Consider the following 12,588-nt stretch of genomic DNA (forward strand, 5'->3'; position numbering starts at 1 on the left):
TATAGTAGTACACACATTTATTTGGTCTTCTGTTAATGGACATTTGGGTTGTTTCCAGGTGTTGTTGTTGTTGTTGTTTTGCTATTTTGAACAGTGCTGCTCTGAAAATTTCTCTTGGTGTATACTGTAAGAGCGTTTTCTTAGGGAATTAAATCTAGAAGTGGAATAACCAGGTCATAAGGCATATGCATGTACCTACAATTTCCAGAGAATGTGAAATTGTTACTAAGCAGTGTTAGAAGTGTTCCTTTTGCCCCACATCCTCACCAGAGTGTGGTAGTGTCCTGCTCTTCCTTTTGTGCCAATGTGGTGGGTGTCAAGTAATTACATTTCAGTTTTTCACAGTACTGTTTTAAGTCGATTTAATATATATATATATATATATATATATATATATATATATATTTAAAAATCAAAGTAGGGTTTTTTGTTTTAATGTAGAAATTGAGAGTAGGGCTTGGAATAAACATTGGTTACAAAAGTGCCTAAAAGGAAAATTTTTTCAGTTTTCTGGAGCTACTCTGCCTCAGTGAATAAAACTAGTGTGCTAAATTATGCATGTGTGGTTTGAAAGTCAGAGCAGTTTTTATGCTTGCTTGTTGAATAGAGTGACAGTAAGCTTTTTCTGAATGATTGTACTAGAGATAATTGTGGGTCAGTTTCAGTCTCCCCAACTTTTGTATGCCAGTGGTTGCCCCCGAGTTAAAAGACTCATGTTAGATGAGTGTGATGCTGACCAGCTGTGACAGAACATCAGGAACTTGTGTAGGAAATTTTGAGATTTACTGTTAAGTGCTTGCTGAAAGAAGGCTGAGTAAGAGAGGTGGAAAAAGCATTGGAGAGGGTCACTTCCGCAGTTTAAGGGTAAGCAACCAATTATTGGGAAAGCACACAAAAAACGGGGTTTCTGTTTTACCTTAGCAACAGCAAGCAGAGATAGTAAGTTACAGTCACACAGAACTCTTAACATTTACAGAACATTCCCGTTTGTGATCTTGTTTAATGATAATGCTTGAGGAAAAGTATCATCTACCTACTGCTTTAATGATAAAGAGGCAAAGGTAAGAGAGGTGAAGCAGGTTGACCAAAGACACCCATCTTGCAGGTGACACAGATGGAGTGTGTCCTCAGGTTTCTTCTGGCCACGCCCCCAGAACTTGCTTCATACTTTGCTGCCTTATGATAATCACAGCTGCAGTGTCTGCTATCAGAGTAACGTCTGTCCAGCAAGCCTTCTGAACACTCTCGTGGCCTGCTAAAGACTAAAATGAGGAAGCCAGATTCCTGCCCAGGAGCTCACAGTCTTAGGGAACAGCGAGAGAGAATGATACGAAATAAGACGCAATCAAAATGGTTTCTTGTGGAATGCTAGACTGTGTACTAAGAATCTACCTTTGTCGTCAGTCAAAAGCAAGGGCGCTTTTCATAACAATAAAAACGTGAGAGTTGAAATGACATGTAATGTTCAAAATTCGAATTGGGTTTTCTTTAAAAAAAGAAACTCCCCTTTTCATTCTTTCATTCTGGTGTTTAAGGTATGACTAATTTGATAACGTCAGGTGGCCACCTAAAGTAATTGAGGCTATCCACATAATGGAAGAAAACCAAACATTTTGTTTATCTTTTATTTTATTTTTAGAGCAAGTGAGCAGGGGAGAGGAGCAGAGGAGAGAGAGAATCTTAAGCAGGCTCCACACTCAGCACAGAGCCCAACGCAGGTTGCAGGGCTCGAACCCACGATCCTGGGATCATGACCTGAGTCAAGAGTCAGATGCTCAATCTACTGAGCCACCCAGCGCCCCCCCCCCCCCCCCCGCTGCCAAACATTATATTTTTAGAGACTACTACGATATCTTCGATATCTTAAGTTTTCCCCTTTCTGGCCTTTGGTCATTTAGAATCTCATTTAATTATCAGAGTGGGACTCTTAGAAAACTTTAGTTTCTTATATTTGTTTATTTTTATTAATAGCCCTCCATGCCTTGCACTTCACTTTTCATTTGACTGTGGTCTAAAGAATCCGTGCACACACTTAATAGCTTTATTCTAAGTTGTTCACCTCTAGTGTCACTTTGCTTTCACTATCAGATACTAAGCTTCCAAGCATTTATTGGTTCCTGATAAGTTCCTTTTGTGCAGACCTCATTTCACTTTCTTTACACTTTAGGTTTTCTTTTTCAGTTACTCTTTTAACGAGGTAGGTGTTTGAGTAGGGGTAGACCCAGTAATAACCTGAAGTCAGACCGGTACACCCTCAGCTAAATGCCAGTCACTGCTAAAGCCTGGGAGGACCAGGGTGTTATAATATACAGATCTGTAGCCAGTGTTCTCAACATATTGGTGTCATGTCTCAAGACTCCCTTCCCTAAATTTACAGCTTATCAAGTTACCATTCTGCCCCAGAAGAGAGATTTTCAAAATTAATTTATCCCCTCACTTTAAGTAAAGCTGGCTAAATAATAATGATATATTTACAGTCAGTGGCTTTCGAGAAGAAATATGATAATGCACATTATTCCTCAGACTTAACATTTTCAGGTCTTTAAAAAACAAAAGTTCAGTAGGCTCCTTCTGTTTGGTGGCTATGCAAGGGGAACCATCTTTTTTTTGACCCCTGGCTGCCAGCCCAAGATGACATAAAGTCCACTCAAAAGAGTAAGCTTGATAAGTTGATAGCATCCTCAAGATGATCAGAGCTATTTGGAGCTCTTATTTGGAGCTCTTAATTTTTAAGAGATACCAGAAACGATCGTTCTAGGGATTGGGAGAAAAGGATCAGAGGGACTACTCTTAGGAAGATCCATTGAGCTCCTTCAGTATTATAATAAACTGAAGACCCAGATTCCATCTCAGTTTTCTCTTCCATGAATTTTTATTTTTGTTCATTAAAAAAAAAAACCTACATTGAAATGCGTTTTTTATTAGGTAAATACAAATTGTGTTACAAATGTTATTATTGTTTGATTGTCTAATCTGGTGAAATACTTAGGGCAAATATAAAATTATCCCAATTTTTTGGAATAAGAAAACAAGTCCAGAGAGCTTAAGTGACTTGGATGTTAATTCAGCAGAGACAGGATTTGAAACTAGGTCATGATTTCCGATTCTGTACCTTTTCCCACTGTACTTCAGTGCTTTCTGCTTCCTGGAATCAGACCTGTGAATGTTGACTTCTCCTGTTTTTCGCAAGCACATGTGTTTGTAAATTAATGCACTTCTGCCCATGTTCCTGGTTTTTAAACACCTTCATTTGCGAGGAGCCCCCTTTAAAAGCTTTTGTGAATGAAACCTTTTATCTCATCTTTCAAAGAAGAATAAAAGTACTAGTGATTGGTCAGGTTCCAGTACTGGGGAAAAGATCAGAAAAGATGCACAAGTACCGGCATGCTCACGGCTTTCTTAACAGTTACACACGTTATTGTGTAGAGCATCTACAGCAACACACCTGACCTTATATGTCCAACCCGGTTTTGAAGACCTGGATCCCAGTCTCAAAAGCCGTCATCTCATCTTCTCCAATGACTGGATGTAAGAGTACTCCAGCAAGGAGATACCTACAAAAGAAACATCCTTAAAACAGGTTCTCATAACACTGTGATGACATTTGGATTTCCCCAAATCCTCTTACCTAATCTGATTGAATTCTTTTCAGAAAAGAAATTTATTTGAATTGCAAGATCTTAAAGATGTCTTAAAATAGGCAACTTTTAAGGTACACGCTAAACTTGAGACTGCCCCCAGAAGAGAACACTCATTCACCAACCTATTTCATATTGTCAAAATGAGCAAGGATCTACAGCTCTAATAAGTTTGGAGTACTGCGTTCGAAAATTATATGAATATAATTTTACCAGATTGGTTATTTTTTCCCATTTAATAGGTTGAACTTCACCTTAGAACAGAGATTTTCAACCTCAGCACCATTGACATTTTGAACTCAGTAATCCTGGGAGGTTCGGCTCCATTGTAGGAGGTAGCATCCTTGGCAATCATTCATCTTTCTGTCTCTATGGATTCGTTTATTCTGGAATTTTCTTTCAGTAAACATGTTTTAAAGGTTCATCTGTGTTGTCTCATTTAACCGTATCTCATTCCTTTTTATGACTGAAGGATAGATATCCCATTGTATAAATACACCACATTTTTTTAATCCACGTATCAGCTGTTGGGTATTTAGCTTGTTGCCACTCCCTGGCTATTATGAATGATGCTGTTATGAACATGCATATACGGGTGTTTCTGTGGATATACCTAGAAGGGAAACTGCTCGGTCAAATGGTAACCATACATTTAACCTTTTGAGTAACTGCCAAACTGTTTGACATAGTGGTTGTACCATTTTTCAGTCCCACCAGCAATGTGTGAGAATTTCATTGTCTCCGTGTCCTTGCCAATACTTGCTGTTATCTTTCTTTTTGTAATAGCCGTCTGAATGAGTGTGGATATCTCCGTGTGGATATGATTTGCGTTTTCCAAGTGACTAATAATAATGAGCATCTTTTCATGTGCTTCTTGGTCGTTGGCTTATCTTTGGAGAAATGTCTTTTCAAATCCTTTGCTCATTTTTTAATTGGGCTGGGTTTTTCTAACCTTACCAGATAAGATTTACAGATGTTTTCTTCCATTCTAAGGGTTGTCTTTTCACTTTCTTGAGAGTGTTATTTGACTCCAAGGTTTTTATTTTTAATGAAGTCCAATTTATCTTTTTCTTTTCTGATTGCTTGTACTTTTGGTATTGTATCTTTAAGGGAAAAAAAGGTTGTCTCATCCGGTGTCACCAGTTTTCACTTACTTTCCATCTAAAATTTTTTAAGTTTTAGCTCTTACACTTGTTTTTTGATCCATTTTGAGTTCATTTTTGTATGTGGTGAGAGGCAAGGATCAAACTTTATTATTTTGCTTGTGTAGAGCTGGTTGTCTCAGCACCATTTGTGGAAAAGACTTCTGTTTTCATTGAATGATTTCAGTACCTTCTCTGAAATTAGTTGACCATAACGTATGAGTTTATTTCTGGACTCTCAATTCTGTCCCACTGGTGTATATGTTTAACTTAAGCCAGTTCCACACTCCTTTGATTCCTGTATTTTCATTCTACATTTTGAAATTGGAAAATGTCAGTCCTCCAGCTGTGTTCTTTTTTCAGAATCATTTTGGCTATTCTGTGTTTCTGGCAAATCCATATAAATGTTAGGTTCAGCTTTTCTTTTTCTGGGGGAAATGGCACTTGGAATTCTGATAGAGATTGCATTCAATCTATAGATCAGTTTGGGGAGTATTGCAGTCTTTATATTAAGTATTTCAGTCTGTGAACACAGGATTTCTTTCCATCTGTGTACATCTTTAATTTTATTCGGCAGTGTAGTTTTATTATTTTCAGAGTACAAGTTTTATACTTCTCTGGCTAAATTTATTCCTAAACAAACATTTATTTTAAGAAGTTTTATTCTTTTTGAAGCTATTAAAAAATTGTTTTCTTAATTTCGTTTTCAGATGGTTCATTGCTCCTCCACAGTAATGCAACTGATTTTTTTTGCACCTGAGTTTTGTGTGTTTACTTTGTATCCTTAAACTGCTAAATTCATTTATTAGCTCTAATAGGTTTTTTTGGTAGATGCTATAGGATTTTCCATATATAAGATCTTGTCTTCTGCAAATGGAGGTAGTTTTACTTTCTTCTTTTCAATCTGGGTTGTTGTTTTTTTTTTTTTTTTTAACTTCTCTTACCTGTCTAATTGCCTCAGCTAGAACCCCCGCTATAATGCTGAATACAGTGGTGAGAGTAATGAAGCCTACTTGTATTGACCGTGATCTTGGGGGGATATACTTTCAGTTTAAGTATGTTGTTAGCTTTGGTTTTTTCACAGATGTCCTTTATCGGATTGAAATATCCTTTTCCTTATTGGTTGGGTGTTCTTATCATGAAATCGTGTTGGATTTTGCCAAATGCTTTTTCTGCATTTGTTGAGATGATCATGTGGTTTTTGTCTTTGAATCTATTGGTAAATTAAATGATTTTCATACATTGAACCAACCTTGTATTCCTGGGGTTAATCTCACTTTCTCATGGTTTATAATCATTTTTGTGTACTTTTAAGATTCAGTTTGCCAGTATTCTGTTGAGGATTTTTGCATTTATCCTCATAAGATATTTTGGTCATTAGTTTCACTGTGATACCTTTGTCTGGCTTTGATATCAGAATAATAGTGCCTCAGACTGAGCTAGAAAGTGTTAAGTGTTCCCTCCTCTCCTATTTTTTGGAAGAGTTTGTAAAGGATTATTATTAATTCTTCTTTAAATATTTGGTAGAATTCACAAGCTAAGCCATCTGAGCTTTGTTGGAATGATTTTGATTACTAAATTCATTGTCTTTACTTGTTATAGGTCTCTTAATTTTTTCAATTTTCTTGGAGACAGCTTTGGTAGTTTATGTATTTCTAGTAATGTGTCCATTGCATCTATGTTATGTAATTGCTTGGCACACATTTATTCATTGTATTACTTTATAATCCTTTTTACTACCACAAGATCAGTAGTAATGTTCCCTGTTTCATTTCTGATTCTGGTAATTTAAGTCCTCTATCTTTTGTTTTTTTCTTTTGTCAATCTACCTAAAGTTATGTTAATTTTTAATAAAGTCACTTTGGATTTTGTCAATCTTCTCTATTGTTTCTCTTTTATCTATTTTATTTCATTTATTTCCCTCTAATCTGTATTTTCTTACTTGCTTTGGATTTGGCTTGCTCTTCATCTAGTTTTTTAAGGTGAAAAATAAAGTTACTGATTTGAGGTTTTTTTTGTTCCTTAGAAGGTAAGTAGACATCTATAGTTACAAATTTCCCTCTTACCCTGCTTTCACTGCATCCCATAACTTTTGGTGTATGGTAATTTTCTTTTCATTTGTCTCAAGGTATTTACTAATTTCCCTATGATTTTTTTTTCCTTTAATCTATTCGTTATTTGAGAGTGTGTTAATTTCTGTGTGTTTGTAAATTTTCCAAATCTTTTTCTGTTATTATTTCTAACTTCATTCCATTTTGTCAAGAGAACACACTTTATGTGAGTTTAGCCTTTTAAATTTTATTTGATTTGTTTTGTGGCCTAATATGGTGTCTATTGTAGACAGTTTCCACATGCAATTGAGAGGAATGAGTATTCTTATTTTGTTAGGCAAAGTGTTTGATAGATATGTCTTAGATCCAATTGGTATATGGTGGCGTTCAAGTTTTCTATTTCCTTGCTGATTTTCTATCTAGCTCTCTTACTGAAAATGGAGTATTAAAGTCTCCAACTAATGTTATTTGATTGTTTATTTTTTTCTTTTAATTCTCTTAGTTTTTACCTCATATAGTTTGGGGCTTTGCTATTCCACATATGTTTATATCTCAGAGTCACACATTTATCATTATATTATAGTGTCCTTTTTGTGTCTCGGAATGATTTTTGTGTTGTCTTTTTCTTTTCCTTAGAGAAAGAGAATGTACGTGAGCAGGGGAGGGGTGGAGGGAGAGGGAGATAGAGAATCTTAAGCAGGCTCCATGCCCAGTGTGGACCCCAGTGCAGGACTGGATCTGATGAACATGAGATCATGACCTGAACCAAAATCAAGAGTTGGACACTTAACCAACTCAGCTACCCACGTGATCCTTGTGTTGTCTGTTTTATCTGTTATTAGTTTAGCTCCTCTAGCTTTCTTTTGTGTACTGTTTGCATGGAATATCTTTTTCCATCATTTTACTTTCAGTCTATTTGTGTCTAAATCCAGGGTAAATATCTCTGAAGAACATATAGTTTGACCATGTTTTCTTCTTCTTCTTTTTTAAAATCTGTTCTCCCAGTCTCTGCCTATTAACTGGAGAGTTTAATCCATTGATCTGTAATTACTGATAAGGAGGACTTGTGACATTTTGCTGTATGTTTTCTTGATGTTGTATCTTTTTTGTTCCTAAATTACTCCATTACTCCTTTCTTTTGTATTAAATAGTGTTTATGTGACAATTACAATTCCCTTGTTATTTTTTTTTTTTACTGTATTTTTTGAATTACTTCTTACTGTTTGCCCTGGAGATTACATTAACCTCTTAATAAGGATACTTTAGTTTGGGTTAATACCAGTATAATTTCAGTAGTATGCAGAAATGTTCCTATACATCTCTGCTCCCTCCCTTTTATGCTCTTATTGTTATAGATTTCCTCTTTATACACTGTGTGCCTATCCACCTAGATTTATAATTATTACTTATGCAATTGTCTTTTGAACCACATAGGGGGAAAAAGGAGTTGAAAACAAAAGATATATTTATACTGTCTCCTGCATTTACTTAAGTAGTGAGTGGCCTTTCCTGGTGTTCTTTATTTCTTCATGTGAAGTTGAGTTACTGTCGAGTGTCGTCTTATTTCAGCCTGGAGGACTCCTCTTAGCTTTTGTTGAAGGGTAAGTCTCCTAATGATGAACTACCTCAGTTTTTGTTTTCTGGGAATGCATTAATTTTCGCTTCATTTTTAAAGGATTGTGTTGCCAGAGAGAGAATTCTTGGTTGACATTTAATTTTTTAGGCACTTTGAATGTGTCATTCTGTGTTCTGGCCTGCCCCTCATAATTTCTGATGAGGAATGTATTAGTCTTATTAAGAATCACCTGTACATAAGGAGTTGCTTCTCTTTTGCTGCTTTCAAGATTGTCTCTCTCCATCTTTCACTAGATTGATTATGGTATCTAGGTCTGGAATTTTTTAATCTCTCCCATTGGGATGTGTTGGGTTTCTTGGATGTTTTGCATGAAATTGGGCATATTCTTGACCATTATTTGTTGACATATTCTTGCTGCCCCCTTCTCTCTCTCTCCATCTTATGTGACTCCCATTATGCATATGTTGGTATATTTGATGGTGTTCCATAGGTTTCTGATACTCTGGGTTTTTCTCTCTTTTTTTTTTTTCTTTGAATTCTGTGGCCTGGATCATCTCAATTAACCTATGTTCACATTTGCTGATTTTTTTGCCTGCTCACCTCTGCTGTTAATTCTCTCAAGTGAATTTTTCATTTAAGTTATTGTACTGTTCCACCAAAATTTTTTAGTTTAGTTTTAGAATATATTTCTATTAATCTCAAATGACACTTTATTTTTAACTTTCCTATAATTCTTAAGACATTGTTTACATCACTGGGCACATTAAAATACCTGATTTTAAGTCTATTCAGAAAGTACAATATCTGGGCTTCCTCCAGCAGCTTCTTTTTTTTCCCCGGTGTGTGTGCCATGCTTTTTTACTTCTTTGCATGTCTTACAAATATTTTGTTGAAAACTGGGCATTGTGAATATTATAATGTAACAACTCTGGAAATCAGATTTTCTCCCCTCTCTGAAGTGTTTGTTGTTGTGTGTTATAGAATGTTGTTTGTTTTGTTGTGTGACTTTTCTGAAGTAATTCTGTAAAGTTTGTATTCATTGTCCATGTGGATCCCGAAGGCTCTGTTCCATTGGCTTAGTGGTCAGCTGATGGTTACAAAGAGATTTTATTAAATATCTAGAAGCCAAAATATCTTCACAGTCTTTGCTCAGGGGCTCATTGTGTGTTAGGACAGGTCTTTAATTCTCATCCCTGCAGTTTGCAACTCTGCCTAAGCCTTTACCTTCACTCGAATAGAACCTCAAGGTCAACAGGAGTTGAAAGCCTAGTGACTTCTTAGATCTTTCCAGAGCATATACTCAGTGCTACTCAGCTTATGGCCTTCTAGATTCCCAGGAACATGTGAGACCTTTTCAAAGCTCTAGTCTTTCCTCCTAAGCTTTTTGGTTAGTCTCTTGTTTGCCCCCAACTGTACCTCTGTCCATCACCTCAGGCAGCAGCAAACTAAGACATTATCATGAATGCTTTTAACAAAATTACCCCTCACCCCACCCCAAAAGTATAGCACTTTGACACTAGGCCAGTTCTGAGTTAGGCAAAATCAAGACGCTCTTTTTGAGGTGGTCTTCTAGAGACAAATAGTTAATTATAATTCCTTGCAGGTGAGTTTCATTTTGCCTACCTCTGGTACCAGGAATGTGGGCTCTTAGTTTAATAGCTACTGCTGAGCCTGGGGAGTAGGAGTTACGACTGAGTTACTTAAAACACCACAAAGTTCAGTGTTCTTACCAAGAATCAGTGTATGTATTGGGGGCCAATGGGGGGGGGCGGTTCTTGGATGGAATAAGCACTCTCTGGGTTGCTGCAAGCCTTTGGTTGATTTGCAGAGTTCCAAAAAAGTTGATTCTGACAGTTTTTGCCTTTTGCTTTGCTCTTATGGAAGGGTGGAATCTGGAGTTCCTTACTCCACCATTTTTGCTGACTTTACTCTCTTATATTAAAAGCACTTTTTATAAAACCCAAATGTTTTCTTTCCAAAGTCTCTCCACTTCTGAATAATGAAAAATACTATTATGGCCCTTTGGCTTGGAAAATGAATTCATATTGGCTAAAACCCAGTACTAGAGCTTTGGCAGACTGTGTTTGTTTAACTTCAGAATCTGTTGAGTCTTACCATACTGTCTAACATACAGGTGGTCTTGAACTGTCAGAAGTTCAACTTTGGAACAAATGGGTTTCTTGGTAACGAAGTTGTGATTGTTCGAAAAGCATATGTTGATGTGCTATCCACAAAAACACTTTTCATAGTAAATCTAGAAATTTCTTACAGCAGCTGACAAACATTTCAAGTCACTGTATGGTGGTACTACTTGCCAGCCAACAGCTTCGGTAGTATGCATCTTTATCTGGACGGTGGCATTTGAGCAAGTGATGATTTCATTACAGTGGTTTTCAGATGACTCTGAAGAGCTACCTGGAGAGGTAGAGTTAAGCACAGAGAACTCTATCCAGCTCTTAACTATATACCACATTTCCAGCGATGCTTTTCTATGAAGAAAGCATTCTGGGGTTGAAAAAATTAATTCAAATGCTACTTGTTATATTTTATTGCAATTATATGGTTTTTAGAGAAATTCATTGGAAATAGAAAAATTAATGTTGGGTTCCTATATTTAATACAATTAGGACAGCAATACAAATTATGAGTATGCACCAAACAGTCAATCTTTGGTTTCACCTTTGTGCTCCCATACACTTAATCAGGTGGAATGTTTGTCCAGTAACAAAGGGGGAAAAGATCATAGAACATCTGTGAAGTATAGAAGTGCATCACCGAATATTGTGTCTTCAGCATGAAATACACAGAAGGATTCTGTAATGTATTTTAACTCTTCTTGGAATAGAACATTCCCCCACTCTCCTTGTAAGCTTGTCACAAGTGATTTTAAGAATGTGTCATTTATAACGGTAGGGAATGCCTACATTTATCATTGAATCAAGACTCTCCATTGTCTAGGAAATAATTCATAGAAAAGTTTTGCTAATTAACCTTTCACTTCCTTTCCTTCTATAAAGCTATTAAAATGTAACACTTTTTAGTTATGCTGTAATCCAGAGCAAGGTTTTAATCCACTGAAGTTAATTCCTGTCTTGCTGCTCTCTATTTTGTCCTCTGTCGTTCAGCAGTGCTTCCTACTTACAGTAATTAAAACTAGCTTAATCTAACAGTCAAAAAGGAAATTGCCTAAGTTTAGAAAAATGACCTTGAATTCTTTTCAAACTAATACCCAGTACACTCTCCAGTTGCTGTAAATCTGCTCAGTGCACAAGTGTGCAACATGATTATTTTTCCTCATTGCCATTCCTCCTCCCGTGGAATATTTTCTTTCAGTTTAAATTGTGTTCAGTATGTTGTAACTTTGGTGTGCTTTGTTGACTTCTTTTTCTCAGTGGATAGATTCTGACAAAACGTTAAAGGATTCCCTACAGCAGTAGCTGTCAGCTTAGAGTGGAGACAATTTAGAATGGAGCTAGGCTGTGCACTTACACGTATCTAACTTGGAAGTCACTCTGCTTACTATTTATCAGTTGCTTTACAGGAGTCCTTTAATAAGATAACAGAAACCATAGAAACGTCAGTAGGTGGAGCAGTGTCATTAATGTTTCATTAAATGTTATAGGTAAGACAAAGCCTAGTACCAATTTTGGCATCATTGTGATGAAACATCCATATTACTTTATTCTTATATTGACGTTGTTCCTTTTAGGTAGCAGTTGAAAACTGTAGACTCGGCTTAAGTTAATCAGTAAAGAAAGGTGAAAGTCTGAGGATATCTCAAATATTTTGTGCTTGCAAATCACAGTGATCTAGTAATGTATTCCTATAGTAGTGTAATTGAGAAGTTTGAAAATTTCTTCCTCTTTTAAATTACCATCTTGAATTTTGTATATCTCTTAAAGCTGACTCAAGTCCTTTCTGAAACATACCACAGGCTCACTTGTGAGTTTTTTTTTTTTTTAAAGCTTGAAGGTACATAATGTTGCAAAGAAAGAACTTAAACATCTCTCAAAACTGAATCATATACAAGCCAATAGAAGTAGTTTTACCAAGTTTATAGATAGTGGTAGAGATCAGAATTCATGCATTTAGTATGTTTCAAAATTCTGGTCAAATATTATGCTGTGAAAAACACTTGAGATGATTATTTTTTAATCATGTATGTGAAAAATGTGCCTCCC

At 36.1% G+C, this 12,588-nt stretch overlaps 1 protein-coding gene across 8 annotated transcripts in view; it reads left to right on the top strand.

Moving 5' to 3' along the window:
• NR3C1 (nuclear receptor subfamily 3 group C member 1) overlaps window positions 1-12,588 on the top strand; it is a 117,623-nt gene that overhangs the window by 26,587 nt on the left and 78,448 nt on the right. The window lies entirely within an intron of this gene.

The sequence above is a fragment of the Panthera onca genome, chromosome A1 (assembly GCF_046562875.1).
Source record: "Panthera onca isolate mPanOnc1 chromosome A1, mPanOnc1 haplotype 2, whole genome shotgun sequence".
In the NCBI taxonomy this organism is placed as follows: domain Eukaryota; kingdom Metazoa; phylum Chordata; class Mammalia; order Carnivora; family Felidae; genus Panthera; species Panthera onca.